Below are 4,792 nucleotides of genomic sequence, written 5' to 3' on the forward strand. Positions count from 1 at the left end.
AGAGTGAGTGCTAAGAATACCAGAACTTGAGCCCTCTGTCCCGCTGAGCCCTGTGAGCAGGCAAGCCTTGAGAGAGCTCCTCCACACCTCTTGTCCCCTTGAGAAGTTTTGCCTTTCAGATACCCTTTCCTGGTGGCAGTATCTCAATGAGTTCTTGGAGGAGCTACTCTCCTGAGAGGTGATATGGATGTCTAGGAAAAGAGAGGATGCAAAGCCTCTGATCCATCTTTAATCTGACACTAATACTTTAAAGGAAGTGTAACAGCAGAAAGATCGCAGAAGAAATATCGGTACTGTGGGAATGTATCCGTGGCGTTGCCAGAAGCAAAGAGATTTACAGGCAACGCAAGGGTAGAACAGCCTGTTCTCCAAAAGGCAGCAGCCAAGGGTCAGGTAGGCAAAGCAGTAAAAAAAAACAAAACAGCTGGGTGACCTTGGATTCCTGGAGCTTCTCAATGCCAGGCACCAGTTCCTTCAGCCAAAGTCTGTTAGCCTTTGGACTACCTTGCTGTTAATCAGACAAGGTGAAGGAACATGCCAAGTGAGAAATTTGTACAGAACTCATGTCATTTCCGTGGGTGAGAGAGAGATTTGTTGCTCCTAGAGAAGGAGCTAGTGCATACTTAGATCAGGTCTGCACTCTGTAGAAAATAATGTTACTGTACAGTGGTACCTCAGATTACAGACACTTCAGGTTCCATATCCTTCAGGTTACAGACTCTACTAACCCAGAAATAGTACCTCGGGTTAAGAACTTTGCTTCAGGATGAGAACAGAAATCGTGCAGCAGTGGTGTGGCAGCAGCAGGAGGCCCCATTAGCTAAAGTGATACCTCAGGTTAAGAACAGTTTCATGATAAGAACGGACCTCCAGAATGAATTAAGTTCTTAACCCAAGGTACCACTGTATAGCAATGGTTTTCAACCAGTGTGCCAAGGAGAGGGGGTTGGAGAGGAGGCTGTGGGAACACTCCACAAGGGAGGATGTTCAAAAAGCAGTGAGGGGCTGCTGGCTCTGGAGGCAAGGGGTGACATAACTGGAGCCCGGAGCCCTATAGGCGTGCCACTGAAATAATGTACAGTGGTACCTCAGGTAAGTACTTAATTCGTTCCGGAGGTCCATTCTTAACCTAAAGACCACTTTAGCTAATGGGGCCTCCTGCTGCTGCTGCGCTGCCGGAGCACGAATTCTCTTTTCACCCCGAAGCAAAGTTCTTAACCCGAGGTACTATTTCTGGGTTAGCAGAGTCTGTAATCTGAAGCGTATGTAACCTGAAGCGTATGTAACCCGAGGTACCACTGTAGTTGGTCAAGGGAGTCGTGGACCCAAAAAGGTTGAAAACCTCTGCCATATAGGAAGAAATTCAAGATATATCTTAAAAATTATTGCAAAATCGAGGAGTGCTAGATGTCAGGGAATAAGAAATAGAGAATTGCAGTGGTAACTAATAAGTTAAAGAAAAAGGAATGTAATGAAAGTGAATTAAATAATTAATTATTGGAGAATTGCTAAAAAAAAAATGTTAAAAATTAAGGATGCAGTAAAAGGGAGGTATGGGGAAGTCGGAGAAACAAGGGGTATGAAAAGAGGATTATGAAATTATACATGTTGCATATGTTTTTGTTTGTGTATGTGAATGTGTTGTTTGTTTATATTTGTGTTGGAAAACCAATAAAAATTATTATAAAAAAAAGAAAAGAAAAGAAAACCTCTGCCATATAGGAATGCGTGAGACCCAGCGGCGTAGCGTGGGTTGTCAGCACCTGGGGCAAGGCAAGTAATTTGCGCCCCCTAACCCGGGGCAAGGCAAGTAATTTGCGCCCCTAACCCCTAACCTGCCGCCGCTGCCAGCTTCTTCTTGCTGCTGCCTGGGCTGGTCTGGTGTGGTTCTCTCCCGCGCTCAGCGCTGCGCTGGGCAGCCGCTGCACTGTCCCTCCCCCAGATAGTCCCTCCCTCGCTCTCTCTCCACTCCGCACAGTGGGCAGCGACCCGGCAGCTCGGATCGGATTCGCACAGCCAGCACTGTGAGAGAGAGTGAGTGAGCCAGGTAGGGGCAGAGAGCTGTGAGTGCGCCCCCCAAAATGTTGCGCCCGGTGCGGCTGGCACCCCCTGCACCCCCCACGCTGCGCCACTGGTGAGACCTCCCAGACAGCTCTGTGGTGAAAAATTCATGGTTGCCACTGAAAAAGCAGCCAAGTGTCCAGTTGCCCTTGCAATATCTGTTAGCTTTTTTTCATATTTGGCATTGTGGCACTCAGTGCAGGAGGAGACCTACCCATTTGTCTCAGTGCTGGCTTAAGGAGCAAAAGCATTGCTGAGTATGCACAGGTGGGTACATGTGCTCGGTGACTACATGCGCATGAGTGGAGGTTGTGTGTGATTGTGGGGTGTGGGCAGCAGAGGGCATCTTGCTCTGGAGCCCCTGAAACTTGACAGAGCCATCTGGAGAACAATAAAAAATTTCCCCTGTGTATTATGGATGACAGTGACTCTCCAACATCCTACCACCATCCCCCATGTGCCATGATGACATCTCTCTCCAACCAAAAATACCGTTCTTTAATGGAAATTCAGAAACAGAAGCCCAGAGCCTGACTCTGAAGGCGTTTCTCCCCTTGTTTGGCATGCGGGATTGAATTCTAGAAAGGAAGTACACTGAAGCAGGACGCAAATATTCTCTGTATCTTCCATCTTAATCTGCAAAGCTATGGAGTATCCGGTTCTTATTTATAGCGAGGCTGTTGTTGTAGCTGCTGTGAGCAGAGTAATTGAAACAGTATTTCAGCCTGTCCCCGCTTCTGATTTGTGTAAATGACTTGCTGTTAGCCTTAGCATAATCACAACACTAAGTGGAAAATAAAAAATAAAATATGCATTAAACATATGTTTTTTATGTTGTGGTTTATGATTGCATCTTATTTTTTATTGCACTTCCAAATTCTGCTGTTTCTTCCCCTCCAAGATCGATCTTCATGCCTAGCAGCAGTTTCCAGTATTGCAGTTCAACCCTTCTCTTTTTCTCTCTCTTTCTAGATGAATAGAGCTTTCACGCTGCTGGCTGCAAAAATGTTAAGATTTAGGTGCATCGTGGCCCCTTTTTAGGTTGGCCTGGCCTAATGGATCAGATTGTGCAACAATTTTTGTTTGTTTGTCTGTTAGTTTGCAATCTACACCACAATTTATGCTTAGTTCCCGGGAATTAGTTTGCTTAGCCTCTTTCCCCCTGTTTGAGTACCGCAATTCATCTCTTTATTTATACCGTCTGGGATGAGTGTGCCATCATGATTCAGGAACGAAAGTTGATCGTTCCTTCCCACTGCATACCCATATCTGCGCTCTTGGAAATATTCACTCGGCGAAATCACTTAGCGAGTGCTTTAATGAAGTTGTTAACTTTGCCTTAATCAGTACAGTTTGACTTAGTTTTGCTTGATCTTCCTTTGTGGGAAATTAAAATAATGAAGGCCACAGCTTGATATTGTACAGAAACTCAATGGATTGAATTAGCTTTGATTTCTAGCTGACCCGCTGAGTGTCTTCCAGACTCTATGCCTTTCAAACCACTAGCTTAATTACTCTTTATGACCTTTGCTGAAATTCACTCTCCTAGTAATGGAGAAGACAGTTGTAAATAACAGGGTAACAAAAACCTCTTGTGAGCTTCCAGGGTTCATCTTTATGTCTGTGTTACTTGTAATTCATGCCAACTGTCTCCCTTATGTATAGTCTATTTTTCATACTTTAGTTCCCACCCCACCTCACCATTTTTGGAGGGAGGGGAGAGATTCCACGGGTTCAGTTACTGGTTGGCCTCTTCGGAAGCAGAAACTCTGCAGTTTGGAATCCATAAACTATTTAGAGCGCTGGTGGTGATGGTGATCTGACTCATTTGCATAGCTCCTCCTCTTCATCAGCAGAGCCTCATCCTGGTGGGTTTTTCAAAGAATGGAACAGAAAGTCGGGAGCTGCCTTCTGTAACCGATGGTTTCTTTGCTCCGATTTTGCTCCTGCTGTTTTATACCTTGGCCTTTATAGCTAATTATATTTCGGGTTACAGCGATGTCTTCACTCTTTCTATTGTAAGGACTCTTGAGCGAGTGACCGTTTTGGAAACTGCTTAAGAATCCTCCAGACACACCAATAAAATAAAACTGGAAACACCCCCCTCCCTAAATGCATTTCTTTAAATAAGCATTTTTAAGAGCATCTATTTATATTCAGTTTGACATTTACAGTGTTCTAATCCAGCGGCAAGCCTCTGGAGAACCTTGCAGTCTTGTATCACATAAATGCCTATTCAGAGTTTAATGGATCTTCAATAGCACCTTTGAGAAAGTATTTTGTTTAACAGAACTCTTGAGCATCGCCTGCCACAGTTCTTTTGAGCCTCTATATATAAATGCTGCCTAGGGAAAGATAGGAAGAAAGAGCTGGCGAGAAAACCAGACACTTACATATTAGATTCATTTTTAAAGTTTACAGGATAAATAAAACGTATACCATGAACCCAGCGGTGCTGTGTCACACACATGTCATAGGAGTCAGCTGTTTTCAGCCACTTTCTCCACAAATGCCGACATTTGTGCTACCCTGCACCCAGTGGTGTAGCGTGGGTTGCCAGCACCCAGGGCCACGTGGAGGGGGAGGAGGGATGGAAACAAAGTATGTTTGCATATTCAGCTGCCTAATGGTGTCCATGTCATGCAGGAAATCACAGCCACAGAGATAACAAAAGCAGAGTCATTCTGTTGTCTGGAGAAGTCACTTCCTGGTTTGCACAGAAAAGCCATTT

The 4,792-nt window shown here is 44.8% G+C and overlaps 1 long non-coding RNA gene across 1 annotated transcript; it reads right to left on the minus strand.

The window, feature by feature from the left end:
• Window positions 1-2,538: 2,538 nt before the first annotated feature.
• On the minus strand, window positions 2,539-4,296 carry LOC307216553. Its single transcript, XR_013839143.1, has 2 exons — window positions 3,763-4,296; window positions 2,539-2,845 (listed from the first exon to the last, which is right to left on the minus strand). It is a non-coding gene; the product is annotated as an uncharacterized lncRNA (long non-coding RNA).
• Between the last annotated feature and the right edge of the window lie 496 nt (window positions 4,297-4,792).

The sequence above is a fragment of the Podarcis cretensis genome, assembly GCF_951804945.1.
Source record: "Podarcis cretensis genome assembly, chromosome: 5".
Classification (NCBI taxonomy): Eukaryota; Metazoa; Chordata; class Lepidosauria; order Squamata; family Lacertidae; genus Podarcis; species Podarcis cretensis.